Here is a 16,881-nt window from a genome sequence, read left to right on the forward strand (position 1 = left end):
TTGGAGTAAGGTACCATATCTTGTTTTTGTTTTTGATATAGTCTTTGATCCAATTTACTTTGAACATTATATTAGAGGAGTGAAAATCTAGTGCATTTAGTCCACCACGATCATAAGGGTTACTTAGTATTTGTCTGTTTAGATAATGTGGTTTATTTTTCCAGATAAAGTTAAATAAGGATGAGTCTACTTCTTTGACAAAAGATTTTGGGGTATCGAGAACCCTAGCAGGATAAACTAATCGAGACATACCTTTCGTTTTAGAAAGTAATATGCGTCCTTTAATAGAAAGGTCTCTCATAAATTAAACCGGTTTTTAATTTTAGGGATGAGAGGATGAAAATTGCAGTTAACTCTTTCTGTCTGATCTTTACAGATGTCAATACCCAGATAGGTGACCTTAGCTGATACGGGAATGCCTTCAAGTTCAGTAACAGAATAATTGTCTTTTAGTGGGAAGAGAGCACATCTTTTAATATTTAGGTGCAGTCCAGATATATTTGAAAATTCCTTGATACAATTAATGACCTTTTTTATCTGCATTTCATCCTTGAGGAAAATAGCTGTGTCATCAGCTAATTGGCAACATTTTATTTCTTTACCTATCCCTCACACCACGGCTGTGGCCTTTCCATGCTCTATTGCGTCATGGAATCGAAAAAAAACCCACGTCTGTGATTCTTAAGATGGGTCTAATTTATACGGCTGCCCTCACCTCACAGAGGAGCCTTCTCGCTGCAGCAATTTGTTTTGCTCTCGCATTTCTTGCATTTTCTCTGTACAGTTGTTGGGATTCAACAATGACCACATGTGTGGAATGTTTACAAAACATGGAAGTTTAATCAAAACCTCGCTCATTTTTACCCTAACTGTTTGCATGGTGTCATTTGCTTACACTCACAAGTCCAGCTTCTAGTCAATAGTTATAAATTGACTTCGGGGTAGAAATGAGGGGCATGTTTAACCTCAGTTTGGCATTCAGCTGGTTGTTGGATGACTTGTGTGCGTTGGCCACTATACTGAAATCGTGCAATTGCACACGTAATTAACTAATGACTTCTCTCGTTTCTTTAAAGGCTCGGGAGTTTAGTTATTTTTGTAATCATTTCAACTTAGAATCCAGAACAAGGTCTTCTTTGAAACAGGCTTAAGCCACCTCAAACTCTTGTTTTGATTTTTTTTTTTCAAATGTTACCATTTCCATTCACCCTTTCTTATTCACGTTTTCTAGATACCAGTCAAAAAACTGCAATATCAACTAGGCAATTGTTCATTAGGTTTCGGTAAAAAAAAAACTGCTTGGTTCGACATAGTAAAATACAACTTTTCAGAATCCTGTACTTTCTTCACAAATTGCCAGTGTGTCATCAGTTTGAGGGACATTGTAATTGCAATGTAAAATGGCATAGCATGTTGTTGTTTTTTAGCCTCAGCTTTCCTCTATCATAACAAATACAGCATATCACACTTGTGTTTCTTATTAAAAGCTTTATTTAATTTATTTAAACAAAGTTGCTTTCAAATTTTCTGATTTTAACAATATCATCCACACAATATATCTCCAAAAATGACATTTGGTAGAAAGAAAAAAGAACAGTGTAAGTTGTTTTTACAATTTTATGGATGATCTCACATTGTACTGGGAGTTTAATAGCACTTTTTTTTACTCTTGCTGATCATTCTATTAGTGCTTTATAATATGAGCTGCATTCACGCGGTGCAGAGATGAGCATTTATGGGGTTCAGTATTTTGCTTCCACATAACGGACTTCAGGAGCCGGGGATCAAGACTCCAAAAGATCTTCCATAGCTTCCATGGCATCCATGTTGTCTTCAGGTGCTGCTGTTTCACTGCTGCAGAAAGGAACAAAGGTATTTCAACATTACTTATTTTACAGGTTTTTTTATAGTATGTCCAAACTGCAGCATTAAATAAAACACCAATTAATATAGGTTCTCTCTTCTTTAATAGCCAACTGTTATTAGAATACTGACTGTTTTTTTTTTTTCCTGTTTAACCTATTCACTAGATGTCAACAAGAGTCCACAAGTGTTCTATTCTTTATATTATGGGTTGTGTTTTTTTTTTTTTTAAAGGAGCCATGGCATGAAATTTTCACTTTTTAAGGTTGTTTACCATTAATATGAGTTCCCCTAGCCTGCCTGCGGTCCCCCAGTGGCTAAAAATGACGATAGACCTAAACCATGCAATGGAAATTATTCTCCGCCTTTGGTAATGTGACCATGCAGATGGCCTGATCGGGAAAGCTGCCTCATATGACGTGGCTCCTCTTATGACGTGGAGGTTGTTTCCCCCCAGAGCCAATAAACTGCCTTTCCCCGCCCACAGCTCTTTGGCCAGCTCATTGCGCTGTACATGGATGTAAAAAATCTGTTTAGAGCTCCTGCATCAGAACCTCTAAAGAGCCAGTGGACAGATTTGTTTTTTTCTGGGAAAGTGACGACAGAACCGAAGAGATTTGTGTATGTGTGCGCCAAACATTTCACCGACGAATGTTTCCAGAACTTGGGCCAATACCGAGCCCAATAAGGGAGAGCCCAGACACCCTGTGTCCATTCGTCCCTCACTTGGGGAAGGATCTCATTCCCGAGAGTAAGTGATTTAACGCTCTATAATTGTGTTGCTTTCCTGTATGTACAGTATAGTTACATAGCTTGTTACCACAAGAAAGGGTTTGTATCGTTAGCAGCTAACGTTAGCTAACGGTTAGCTATGCAGCTAATAGCATCTGCAAGCACTTATCTCTGCCAACTGGGCTGTTGGAGGTGTTTGCATGCCCATGAGATGGTTAGCTCGCTCATTTTAGACCAAAACCCCCTACTTCAAGCTTCCTGTAGAACAAAATAATCCACAAATTCAGTGCATTTCATCAGGATAATGATTCATTCATGGTTCCAGCGCTAGCACTACGTGCATCTTTGCAAACCAGAGCAATCAGATAAGAATGTGCCATCTACGTGCCATAGCGATTCACAAAACATTTGCGCATGGTACCACGGGCGTAAGTAAGGTCACACCCCCACCAATTGGGAATTAAAAATGTATTTGTCTAACATTATTCTGTCGTAAAGGCCCTTTTATTTTAATTTTCAGGTTCTGTGGGAATAGTTCAGGGCAAGTTCTTCCAGATTTTGCTGGCATTTTATTGAATTTTTTTCTTCCTTCTTTGAGGGAAATCCTCTCCATGCCTCTGGCTGCAACATGACAAACACAAAGCCTGATCCATTCATCCTCATGCACAAAAGTGGGAGAGGTTAGAGTTCTCAACGGGTCGGGTCGGCCCGAAAAACCCGACGGGACCCGCGGGTTCGGGCCGGGTTCGGGTCGAAAATATTAGCAGATGACTCGGGTCGGGTCGGTCCTCGGGCTTAATCTTTTCCGCCCAGTGAAAAAATAAAAAATAAGTATTAATAATCGCTGCTGTTTACCGTGAATCCTGGTGAATTTACCCTTGGGGATCAATGAAGCATCTATCTATCTATCGTAACTAAAGTCTGCATGGAGCGGGGACGTGCACGCCTTTAGCGGAGAAGAAGATGAATTCACCGTCGCTACAGGAGTGGGAAAATCAGAGGTCTGGAAAGTGTTTGGAGTGGTGCTGGATTCTGATGGAAATTCCACAGGTTATGTGCAATGCTCAAGATGCAAGGTGCTGTTAAAATATGACAGCCTGAGCCGCCAGCTGTGGGCATTCACCACTGCACATAAGTGCCGTAACTACCCACAGCCCATCAGTCTCCATAGGATAACATGGGAAAACTCGACCCCCGGCGTCGGGCCGCGGGCCGGGTTCGGGTAGATAATTCATATTGATGTGTCGGGTTACATCGGGCTCGGGCTTTGAAAGCCACGGGCCGGGTCGGGTCTAGTTGTAATTTTCAGGCCCGTTGAGAACTCTAGGAGAGGTCTCATAGTGCAAGATTTAAGGAGGAATATGCATACATTTGTGAACATCTACAAGAGCCTACAAATGAATAAGGCCTGACATGATAAAAGTGAGTGGAGAGCTCAAGTATCTTTTTTGTGGTACTCCTTTCCCTTATTCGGTTAAAAAACTGTCCAAAAATGAAAATGTCATACACTAACTGTGCTTAGAATTTTGAAAATAATCATCTGTGACTTGAGCAGCTTCTCTTTGTCTTGCTGAGCTAGTCCCAGTAACAGAACTTCTGACGAAACTTATTTCACTGTGCTGTAACTGTAATAAAAAAGGACAAATAAAATTTCGTACCTTGGCGCTTCATACTTCCTCTGCCTGTATGTGTGCTTCTTCTTCGTAATGCGGAGAAGCAGAAAATCACATATGAATACTGCCTGTTGAATAAAGTTTTCACAGAATCACACACAATCCTGAGCAGTTTTTAGAGAAGATTCCAATATAAACAGTACTTACAGCACCCATTAATGCCAGTCCTGCACCGAGATTGGTGGCTGTTGGTAAAATTGCGAACTTTCCAGCCTATGACAAAAGTTTTTCAAGCAAGAAGAGACCTGAGAAGTTTTCTTTCAGTCGTATGACACATCTTTCCTGACATTTGCTTTACAAAGAGGAGAGAAATGTGTCCAAAAACACATTGTGGGGGTAAACCAGTAACTGACAAATATCTGTCGTTTTTCATTTTTCACCATAATGCTTCAGCAATATTTCAAGCACTGACCTGAAAGAAAACTACATACCTGTCCATACACCATTATGTTCAGTTTTATGCCGTAAACTTTATACAGCGTACGATAACTTTCGCCGTCAGCATTCTTAAAATATCGAGTGTGTCTATTGGAAACAAGGAAAAAATGGAGACACATCTTTAAGTAATTTAAGCCAACTTATGCCTTTGATAACCCTCTTAAGCCTTTTCTCTTTTAAAAACTTATGGAGGGGGATCATAAATCATTACATGTCTATGCAAAATGCCAACAAAAATGGTGTGTTTGTCTCACCTAAAGTTAAATCCCATTGTGATGGACTTGTTGGAGAAGCTGCGGTCCAAGCGAATAAAGCTATACTGAGGATTACAGACATCTTTGTCGAGGTCACAGACCCATTTTATCATAATACCAAGGGAGGCACCCTGAAAAACAACATAATGATCTCCTTGGAATTTCTTTTTTTGCCAACACTTAAACATGATCGCACAAGTATGTTTGTGTGTGCAAACAATTATGGAACAATTTGTCATTACAGCTCAACTCTGTATGCAGTCAGTGAGACTTGTGTGTAAATGTGTACAACTCACAGGGAGTTATTAGCTAAAATTCCTTAAACTCTTTGGATGAAATTGGATGAAGTTCTTGATGTATATGGTGAAGTTTTCGGCCGATGTCAGCAATGGTTTGCTGTGAAAAAGAATATGTACACATATTTGTTCGAATAAAGATTTGTGCGGCAGTTTACACACACACACACATACATGTATGTATGTATGTAAATATATATATATATATATATATATATATTTATATTATGGCATGCCGTTCAGGAAATTAATCTTTGAATATATGGAGTAAACCTTTGAACATATGGAGTGAAACTTTGAATTCACGGAACACTGCTGTGTGTAGAGGTCTGTATGTAGCTCTTATGGTTAGCTAGATATAGTTTTCAGTTGATATGATGAAGGTAAAACACGTAATGGCACTGCGCTTTACATACAGATCTCTACAGAGTCTGCAGAGTATTCCGTTAATAGTTCTGCTGTTTTTATGAAGGAGATGCCCTGTTACCAGGGCTCATCATAGCTGCACTGAGATATAGAATATGATCTACAGTATATATTTCTATTCACTCTATTGAGAGCCCTCATCTAGTTTTAAATTAAGCCTAAATATTCTTACCTCTTGTGTCTTGGTCCCTTTTGTGTGTACTGCCGGAGATTGTACACAGGAGCTGTATTGGGGCGCTCCTGAGAGGTGGAGGGTATGCACAGGTTGACCTGATAAGCAGTTGCCTGGCCTGTTGTTTTAGACCTGACACGGTTAAAAATTGAGCATACTTCTTCGTCAGAAGAACGAGCAGGGTATTGGGCAGGGGTATTGGGTGGATGTTGGCACGCATTCGCCAGTGTATTTATCATGTCCTCATTGCTTAATATTGCTGCAACTAGATTGCGTGCAGCCTGACTCATTGTCATTCACTTTCACACACTGTTACACAAGATGGCAGCATGCACTGCCACAAAGTCTGACGTCAGTAAAGTTTCATTCAATATATTCAAGGTTTCATTCAAAGGTTCACTCCATATATTCAAGGTTCATTCAATATATTCAAGGTTCAATCAATATATTCAAGATTCACTCCATATAGTCAAAGTTTCATTCCATATATACAAAGAGGAATTTCCTGAACGGCATGCCAATGTATATATATACTGTATATATATATATATATATATAAGAGCATATCATGCGGATATTAAACATTACTCCTTACCGTGGTTTGGAATTTGTTTCAATGGGACACCAGCTGAAAATTTCACAGGTACCATTGGAGTTTTCATCCGTTTGTAAGCATCGTCCTGTCATTTCACCTAAAAAAAACCAGCACAGCAAGACAGCATGAAGTCACCCAGCTTATCCCTCATTAATTCCTTTCAAATCATAAATGAATCAACTAAAATAATCTGACATGAAACAGATGTCAGATTATATCAGATTATTACCCCAAAAGAGTAATAGCAAGGTTTAAAGATGTTGATCAGACCATTGGTTTCACTGTTGTGATGGAGCGACATCACATTTTCAGGATTACTCACCATGACCTGCCACTACCATCTCCCCCTTTTTACAGTCCTCATCGCCTCTGCAGAGGCCATCCAGCACTCGGGGGCTCTGGGAACCGATGCCACAGAAAAAAAGGCAGAGGTTTTCTCAGTTTTGTTTTATTGTTGCAGTACGAAAATGATACGTTGAACTATTCACATTTTAGCTTTGAAGGCTAAATAAGGTTCTCATGTTATAATGAAATATCATAGAGCATACAAGTTCTGGATTTCACATTTCTAACTAATTTGGCTTCCAATTTTTTTTATTAGGTATTCATTTCTAGTTAGTATTTTACAATTATGACTTTGTGATTTACTTACTTTTAACCTGTGCCTAAATTTGCAGCAAGTACAAACACACTGGGAAAGTTGTAAAAGGGAAACATACAGATAGACCAAAGAAAACATCAAAGTGTCGGAACAGACAACTCAAAGCAACATGCAGGAAAACTGAAAATGTACAACAAAAGAAATGAGAAGCAAATGGGCAAAGACACGGGTCAATGTCTGTAAATGAACTGTAGGAAAACAGGTGAAGGTAATGCCAAGTACACCCAACACAGCCAAATGTAAACCATGGCTAACACTTAAACAGAAGAAAACAAGGTCACTGTTTATAACAACAAGGTTTTTAAAGATAGAATCAAGTTTTGATAAATTTAAAATAAACACTTAATTCATGTAAATGAGCACTTTGCTTGCTTGTTTCCTCCGTTTTCATAACAACACCGCAAACGTCACACTGGCAACACCAGCTTCTTTTACTGAGAGATTACCAGAGTCAAGTTTATACTAGAGCGCCCTCTGCTGGATCACAGGGCTACTTCTAATCGTCCGACGTATCTGTCAATACAAATGATAGGCTGAAGCACATGCAGATGGTCATTTTTTTCATTTAAAAAAAGAATACTGATATTCAACGTTTCCCTAGATCCGAGTGAATGTTCGACCTTCGAAAAAAAAGAAACAACCTTTGTTGAAGTACAGTGGAAACTATAAAAAATAACTGCCTGAAGACAACAAGCATATTTCCAAGGTCATGATATGGGGTTGCACATCAGCTGATGTATCTCTAAAGTAAATGGACATGTGAATGTACATTTTCACGTTCCATCCATCTAGCGTCTCGTCACAGAGCAAACTGTTAAAACCAATCTTCAGTAAAGACATATCAAGTAAACTGTAATGGCCACCTAACAGTCTGGATCGTACTCTGTTTGAAAATGTATGGTGGCAATTTCAAAAAATGCCTCCAAAAAAATCCAGCTTATGCATTCAGATGAGCTATGAGTTCTGTGATTTTGTTTGTTACTAATATTGTATTTATTTCCTCAAAAAAAAAAAAAGAATGACCTTTTTTCTCCAGCTATGTTTAGCTGTTAAATGGAACAGTCTCTGGCAAAATAAAACAGCAAAGTTAACCTCCTCCAAAGAGTGATGATTCCATATATTTTACTGGTTCATATATACTAGCAGATTGAAATCTTTCTCTTTTTTTATTCTAAATATAGCCATACAAAAAGGTTAATTTACATTAGATGGTTTTGGTAGTGACTATGTGGTCTGAGCCTGGTGGCCGCATCACTGATAACAAACATAAAATTAAGCTTTGGGTTGTATGTATATTGACACGTCTTTGCTCCTTTGTAATAGTGAAGCCACTGAAAACCTCTGTATTGACAAGGTCAGAACAGGGGCGTCCCTGTTTATCTTCAAGAAACTCTTCAGAGAGCGTCTCCTATCCTAGCACTTACCCTGCACTTCCCTACACCCTCTACTGCACTTTCTGTACTTCCCTCTATACCTGCACTAGTCTGACAAGTGGTTTCCTTCTACGTAGCTTATTGTTAGCTTTGATGTTAGCTGCAATGTTATATCCTCATTTGTAAGTCACTTTGGATAAAAGCGCCTGCATAAACATATTAGGAACATTAGGAGCACGCGTCATGTCACTGAAATGCTACAGCTCAAGTGTTGCAGGCCCTCCTCCGGGTGGGAGCATTGGCGTATACAAGAGCAGGCTATTCCTCTTGGCTGCTGGCAGTGAGGCACAAAAAGAGAGGCTGAGTTTACATACCACAAACCGTCAGAATGATTGCTGCATAAGATGTGGTTTAAAAAAAATGAGAAGACACGCACACTCATTGGAAGCAGACAGATGTGTGTAAGGCTTCGTTAAAAGTAACAAATCTTTTGTAACAACTTGTCACTGAGGGAAGAAAAGCAGACCAGTGCTCAAGTCTGTAATGGCTGTGCAACCATAGGAGCCATTTGCTGTCAAACTACAAAAGCAGAAAAGTAGCTACATGTCAGCCAGTGGGAAAACCGCAAGTAAAAGTGAATCTCTGTGAGTTATTGCACTAAACAGCCAAAGCGCTAACACCAAAGATCATTTATGAGTGTTTGACAGTGAGTTTGTTTTGTTTTATATGCATAATGCCAAAAGTTTCTTTTGTGTCAGACCTGCAATTCCAAGTATGCAAACAACGGCAAAATCAGCATGTGATCAGGGACTGTTTCTACTGCTATGCGTCAAATGTGCAGATAATTATGAGTAAAGGGCAAGAATATTCATTTCGACGTGTCCTGTCACATTTTTTTCTTAAATATACAAACAAGTTGCTCTACCGGGGTTCGTTTCACAAAGCAGGTTCAACAAACTCTGAGTCTATTCCTGAACTCTGAGTTGTTGAGTTTTCGGTTCCAGAAACGCTGATTTGAGTGAGTTTAGTCAACTCTGAGTAGTTTCACCTTGAGTTTAGCGTGTGCGTCACAACTTCGGTGGGTTCTTATGGGTTAAAAAGCCAGCATCAATGGAGCCCCGATTCGACGAGTCACCATGGCAACGGGGAAGAGGAGGGGCCACGTTTTTTACCAACCTTGAATTGGAAATTTTAATTCGATCATACGGTGAGTTTCAACACGTTTTTAGAAAGAAGTGCAACACCGTTGTAGCAACAAAAGCAGAAGTTTAAATGTAGTCCTTTGTAATCACAATAATATTACAGGGGAAAACTGCTTGAATTAGTCAGGTTCACTGTGTACAAAAATGTACTTTTGTGGGAATTTTTTGGGGATTTGTTGACCTATACATTTTTGGAATCTGCAGACCTTGGGGATTCCAAAAAACAATGTTGCCACTTGAACAGACACCTGTATGGCGGCCATTTTGGAATTTCAAAATGGGCGCCATAAAATACAGAATTTCAGCTACCTTGGCCTCTAAACAACCTAAAAACTCAATTTAACATGCCAAACCTATGTTTTCTTGGTCAAGGAATCCAATGGTGACTTCAAAATTATGCTCAGAATCGTGCTGTAGCGCCCCCAAAAAAGGACAAAAATCGTCGGAATAATAATAATACGGAAATAATAAAGGGAAACAGGAACTTAATTAATAGTGAGAATGCTTTAATGCATTCTCACAATGAATGAATGAATAGGACCATGTACAGGACTAATGTCAGGTATCAAGCCAAGAAGAAGGAAATGAGTAAGACCATGTACATGACTAATGTCACGTATCAAGCCAAGAAGAAGGAAATGAGTAAGACCATGTACAGGCATCAAGGCGCAAAAAGAACAACTTTACGGGCTCTGAGACTGAAGTTCTGCTTTCAGAGATCCAAAAAGGAAAATCTGTCATTTTAGCAGTGGAAGCAGTGGACGGGAACTGCTAAAGCGAAGAAATGGGAAGCAATTACGAGTGCTGTTAATACCATGTCAGCGAAATAAAAAAATAAATGGTTTCATATGAAAATGGCTTAAAAAAAATGAGTAAGACCATGTACATGACTAATGTCACGTATCAAGCCAAGAAGAAGGAAATGAGTAGAACACAGTATGCAAATGTTGAATATAAACAGCGTGTTGCAGCAGGTATGAAGCTGAATAGGCAGCAGTTGAAAGAAAAGTGCCTGTAATAGTGAGAATGCTTAATGCCAGTTCCTGTTTCTCTTTATTATTATTCCGTATTATTCCGCCGATTTTTGTCCTTCAACTACTTCAGCATACTTTCAGCTATTTCAACAATTTTGGTATCAAAATGTTCAGCTCTTTCAGTACATTTCTGCTATTGTCTCTGGTGTTTCTAACTTTTAAACTTTTTAAGATATTAAGCTTTTTGTGCAAGTTTTTCTCCTTTTAAAAGTAATGGTATATCCTTTCAAATCCTTTCAAATCTTAACTACTTCAGCATACTTTCAGCTAGAGACACCATTCAAATTTTAAAATGTTCATAAGACATTCAGCTATTACCAAATGTTTCAGCTTTTAAAAATATTCGGCCAATTTTGAAATATAGCTCCTAGGTTAAATTAGCTCCTTCTTCGATTTTATGAATGAGACATTCAGCAGTGCGTGCTGATAAGTTTAAGTTTAGTCTGTTCAAGTGGCAACATTGGTTTTTGGAATCCCCAAGGTCTGCAGATTCCAAAAATGTATAGGTCAACAAATCCCCAAAAAATTCCCACAAAAGTACACAGTGAACCTGACTAAATGGTAGCCCATTCATTTATTTAATGTAGGTGCAATCTCGCGGGGGAGAAGCGCACTTGGCAGCAGTTTAAGATGAAATACAAAAACATTGTTCAAACAGGTGAGACCTCGGCATGAAGGTACCTCAATTTGATCATGTTTTACAATTTAAAATAGATATTAAGGGGCTATTTGACTGTGCAGTTATTTTATCCCCAACATAATGCTGTTTTCACACACATAAACTATGTCTTCTCATCTATATCATGTTCTGTTAAATAATTAAGCCTATTTAAACTAACACAGACTTCTACTCAGCCAACAGAAAGAAGGCAGATGCCCGTAAAACGGGTGGTGCCCAGCACCGCCACCTCTAACCGAAGGCCAGTGGCTGAGGGAATCCACCCCCAAGACACAAGTGCCTTTATAAAATATAATAGGCCTATATATATCTTTTTTAAGCCTATTCATAAAAATATTTATTTGTCTTTTATGTCTTTTTTTCTTTTGTCCCAACAAAATTCTGATGGTGCCGCTCAAAAAGATAATTGTCTGTAAATGCTAAAACATCTATTTTTTATAACCATCTCCCGACGAATATTTAATTATCTGCGCAATAACGCTGCACCTTCATCCACGGGATCGTTGTCAAAAGGACATGCCATGCTCGTGAAAAAAGTCGTCTCCTGTGCCTAATGGACTTCTAGAAGTAGAAGAACTCGCTCTGCTGACTGAATGAATGAGGAAATCAAATGGCGTGTATGGCTGAAAGAGGGCGGAGACAGAGAGAAACTTGAGGTTTCTTGAGTAAAACCTGGTCCCCACCAGGTTAGGTTCAGAGAGTCTGTTACTACGGTAACTGACCGAGAGCTTAAGTTACCTCTCTTTGTGAAACAGGCTAGAGTTACCCCTCTTTCTCGGGTTTGAGTTACCTCCCTTTGTGTAACGGAAAACTCAGAGTTTCCCTCATTTCAGGGTTAATAAACTCAGTTTTCCCTCAACCTGCTTTGTGAAACGGACCTCCAGTCAGTGATTTATATGCGAGTCCAAATACAAACCCATTCTTACCTCAGCACAGTATCCTAGCTTCTGGTTTGGCGTCTCTATAAAACTGGTTACGACAAACAGAACCGCTTCACCCTATATGTGTGGAGAAAACGCTGTGAATTGGTCATTGTATGGATATCATAATGATGATGGTCTGTCTGCTGCCTCATTGTGTCCCTCCTTAAGTCCGCAGAGTGTGGTTTAAGGCCACTTGATTCTGCTCCTTTCTGCAGACTCAATTTTACAGCACAGTCAATTTGGAACATATCAGAATATTATTTCTTTATTGGCAAGAGGGCAAAATAATGACACCCATTGGCTTTTATTGTTGGAAAAGAAATACGTTCGTGCTATTCTCACAAATGGTTTTCGAAAAAGCCTGACTTCACATTGATGGAAACAGATTGTAAATCCATCGACCTGCTACTTATTTTGTGAAAGCGCCGCTATTCTTTTAACTCCTAGAAGGCTTTTGGCAAAACATGTTTGTTGTTTCTTAATTCATTCAAGTATTTAAGTGTGTTTAAAGAACCACAAAATAAGACAAGAGGCATTATCCGCAATCTGACCGCGTAGCAGAGATCCTGCCCTTAGGTTCTGAATGGTTCTGCCTTGAAGACTACTGCTGTCCTTTCCTCTCTACAGTAGCTGCTTCTGCTAACTTTTCCTGAGAAATTTCTCAGATCGTGCCGAGAGAATATGAAGCACTGGAGCACTAGTTTTTCTAAGAAACAGCATGCAGTCAACTAAGGCTACGGCTACACGAAAACGAAACGAGTTTTTTTTTAAAAACAGGTACGAATATTATTGCGACCACACAGCTTCTGTAAAGAATCAGGTCCAGATGGAAACGATGAAAACGCTGAAAACGATGCGGTACACACGCTACACCTCTAGGTGCGCTGTAAGCCACCCCCACCGGTTACACCAGAACAATAGAAGAAGCAATGTGCATGCATGTACGCCCCTACTTCTACAACATTCCTTCAACAACGCCGCTGTAGTTAGCAGTGTCTGCAGCAGTGCTGCTATCAATGTTGTGGGGTCCATGATGATCGCTGTCTGTCCTTGTTGTGTTGTCTTCTTCTTCTGGATTTTGAATGGAAGCCGCTTTTTGTTCTGGTCACTGACGTATGTGTATACGTCAGTGGTGTTGGTCATGTGGCTGTGACGCAGATGTAAACAAATCCGTTCTGGCTGTAACAATGGAAACGAAACAACGCCGTTCTTAGATCTTCCCACTCTGGAACCCGTTCTCCAAAACTATCGTTTTGGGGTACTGGGAATGCCAGCTCCGTGTGGTCGCGACAGCCAAACGATAAGCAAAAGTATCGGTTACAGTGAAAAGCAGAGCACTAAATGTGCTCTGCTGCTCCTGTTTGCTGATAAACAGAAAAGATAAAGAAAGACCTTTGCCTCCAATGCGCTTCCTGTAAGCGACGTAGGCAGCCGAAAGCTAATCTAGATTTAGATTTATGGAGAGAAAGCTTGTGTGGATTGGGGCTAAAACCAGGGGAAGACCTGAAATTCTAGGATGCCATATTTATTTTGAGCCTGAATGGCGTAGATATTTCACTTTTTAGGAAGGCAACATACTGTTAGACTTTAAGAAGGAAATACAAACCTAAGATCTAAGATAAGATAGACCTTTATTCCTTCGACAAGGGGAAATTCAGAGCTCACAGTGGCCAAAGTTTGTTGTTTGCTGTCGTTTCAAAGTTAGAAATATAACTTGCAAATTATTTAGTTTTGAAGGCGTAGTTAGGTGTGACTGTCTGGATTTGTAAAAGGACCCCCCCCCCCACATTCAGAAAATGCAATAGACGTTTCTGGTATGGTGAACAAATTCTGAAGCATCAGAGGGACACTCAGCTAATTCTTGTAAAGCGTGAACAAGTGTTTGTTTTCACCTCTGGCGGGATGACGTAGTCCTCGGGTCCCCACACCACAGGACCAGATTCAGTGGTGTTTGTCATCGAGACTCCCTTCAACTTGGTCATGATAGTGCTCTGCATGTTCAAATCGGTCTCCTGGTAGCCCTTCTTGGTTAAGAAAACCCAGCTTTGAATAAAAGCACAAGTGCGTAGCATTTTCAATACCTTGCAATGTAGCAAATCTGTTTTTGTGGAATAAGGTTAGTTTGCTTTCTCTTTCACCCAGCCTTTGAACTGCTTGCGCTTGAGTTTCATTCTTCACTACAAGGTGGCTTCATTTTATGAGAGGGGAAGAGAAGGTTACAAAACATTTCAAATTAAGCACAAAACTCCTGAACTAAGTGTGACCCCCACTCAAAACCCCAAAGAGTGAACTGAACATCAGAGAGTACCTAGTCCTGTCATTGTGAGCACATAAAAAGTCTTTAGCAAAGCTACCAAATTATCATCATCATAATTATCATTACCTTTAAAAAAAAAAAGGTACAAAAAAATAGATATTTAGGAAGTGTATATATGGGATATATTTATATAGGTTTATATAAGGTATAAGGTATAGGTTTATTGTAGTTAGGAAACTGAAGAGTAGTTAAAAAGGGGTGGGAAACTAAAAAAAAGTATTGTACTTCTTCCCATTTTTTTTTAATTTCTCTTTATCTTTCTTTTGTATGTACAAATAGTTACATACAGTTTTCTTTTTTATACATGTTCGAAAATAAAAATCTATCTATCAGCCGACTATCTATTCAGCCAAAACCTATTGAGAACCCCACGCGTTATTAAACTAATATCATGATTTGTTAGTTTCTATCTTACTAACTATCAGAATGAGGACTTCAAATTCCAATTTGCTTACCATATTATGTATCCGAGGATAGATAACTGAAGAATTCTGTACAAGAGCCCAATTCTTCTATTTTCTGCGACGATGTATTTTTTTGTATCATAGTTGAGTAAGGATAGGAAAGGTCTGCTCCAGGAGCCCCCAGCCATCATGCAGCCGCGCGCAGACAGCACAGTGAGAATGAAACCAACTCCAGACCTGAAGGATGTTTATTTCTCCTACGTTTCACAGCACTTTCAAATCTACACAACCAGCGGAAGGTAGGCTAAAGCTGCCTGTTTGTCCGTTCGTTTTACTTCTTCTTTTTTTCGTTTTATTACCGTTATCATATCTTACCTGACTCCCGCCCTCTGGTATTCGCATACCGTCTGGGACGAGCCCACAACTTTTTTTTTTTTTTTTAATACAAGTTTATTTTGCTTTACAAGATACAAAAATAGTGCAAAAACATGACAAGTATCATTAATAATAAATGAAGAACAAATAAGCATACCAAAATAAATACATACATACTTAGTTTAAATAATAAATGAAGAGAGAGAGAGAGAGAGAGAGAGAGAGAGAGAGAGAAAGATAAAGACAGAGAGAGAATATACCAGGGGACATGAACAATGAAGATTACACTGAGTTAAAAATTTCAAAGTGGGAGACTAGATTTATAGTTTTGATAGCTTTCTTATTATTAGAGGAGGAAATTGACTTAAAATATATCTGGAGTTCTATCATGAAAGCACCAAAATTGGGTTTCACTTTGGCAAATTTACATTTGTGGATGTAATATTTAGCAAGAATTAAAATGAGATTAATTAAAAAATATTCTTTTTCAGCAGGAACATCACTCTTTATAAAACCAAAAATGATATTTTGCAGAAGGAGCTCAAAATCACAGTATATATGATCTAAAATAAATCTACAAATATCTTGCCACAGCTTACGGGTATATTCACATTTCCAAAATAGATGAATAATGGTCTCAGTATGAGTGTTACAAAAGGCACACTTCAAATCAAGATCAACAAATTTGAATTTGATAAAGAATGATTTAACCGGGTAACATCTATGGATAATTTTGAAGGACACTTCTTTAACCTTATTAAGCACAAAGAATTTTTGAGGAAGACACCAAATTTTATCCCAGCATAAATCATTTACACAACTATTCCAGTGAAAAATTACAGGAGAAACAGATCTGATATTACATTGGAAAAGTGCACGAATTTTAACTTTTCTTTTTGCTAGAAGAAGGGTTAAAACATATTTTCCCAACTGGTGAGTTGGTTACCTCAGTGAAGGGGGCATCAAGTATAGAGGCAGATGTGTTGCTATTAAATAATATTATTACCCCAGGTGGGATTGCATCAAAGATGATGGCAAATTGTTTTGGAGTTACGGGTATTCCATAAAATTGAAGGAACTCCTCATAAGAAAATAAGCTATTGCTATTGAATAGTTGTTTGACCCAAATTATATCATTGTTGAATCACTCCCTTAAGAATATTGATTTGTTCTTATAAAGTATATCTTTGTTATTCCATATGGAGTAACGGTGTAGTGAAAAATTGTGTTTGTATATCATTGACCATGCAAGTAGTGCTTGTTTATGAAAGTTGGAAAGAGAAATAGGAATTTTCCCTATGTTATAGTTACATGCTAAGAGGAATTTTAGGCCACCAATTTTAGAAAAAATATGATTGGGTTAGGAAATGATCATTGTTAGGGGTCAAATGTAATCTTTTGACAGGGAGTTGGTACCTTATTTAGATAAAGGACAGTCTTTGAGATAGGATTCAATTAAATTCA

The 16,881-nt window shown here is 38.6% G+C and overlaps 1 pseudogene; it reads right to left on the minus strand.

The window, feature by feature from the left end:
- Positions 1–1,784: 1,784 nt before the first annotated feature.
- Positions 1,785–15,230, minus strand: LOC142388707 (P2X purinoceptor 5-like; annotated as a pseudogene).
- Positions 15,231–16,881: the final 1,651 nt, after the last annotated feature.

This window comes from Odontesthes bonariensis, chromosome 9 (genome assembly GCF_027942865.1).
Source record: "Odontesthes bonariensis isolate fOdoBon6 chromosome 9, fOdoBon6.hap1, whole genome shotgun sequence".
Taxonomy (NCBI): domain Eukaryota; kingdom Metazoa; phylum Chordata; class Actinopteri; order Atheriniformes; family Atherinopsidae; genus Odontesthes; species Odontesthes bonariensis.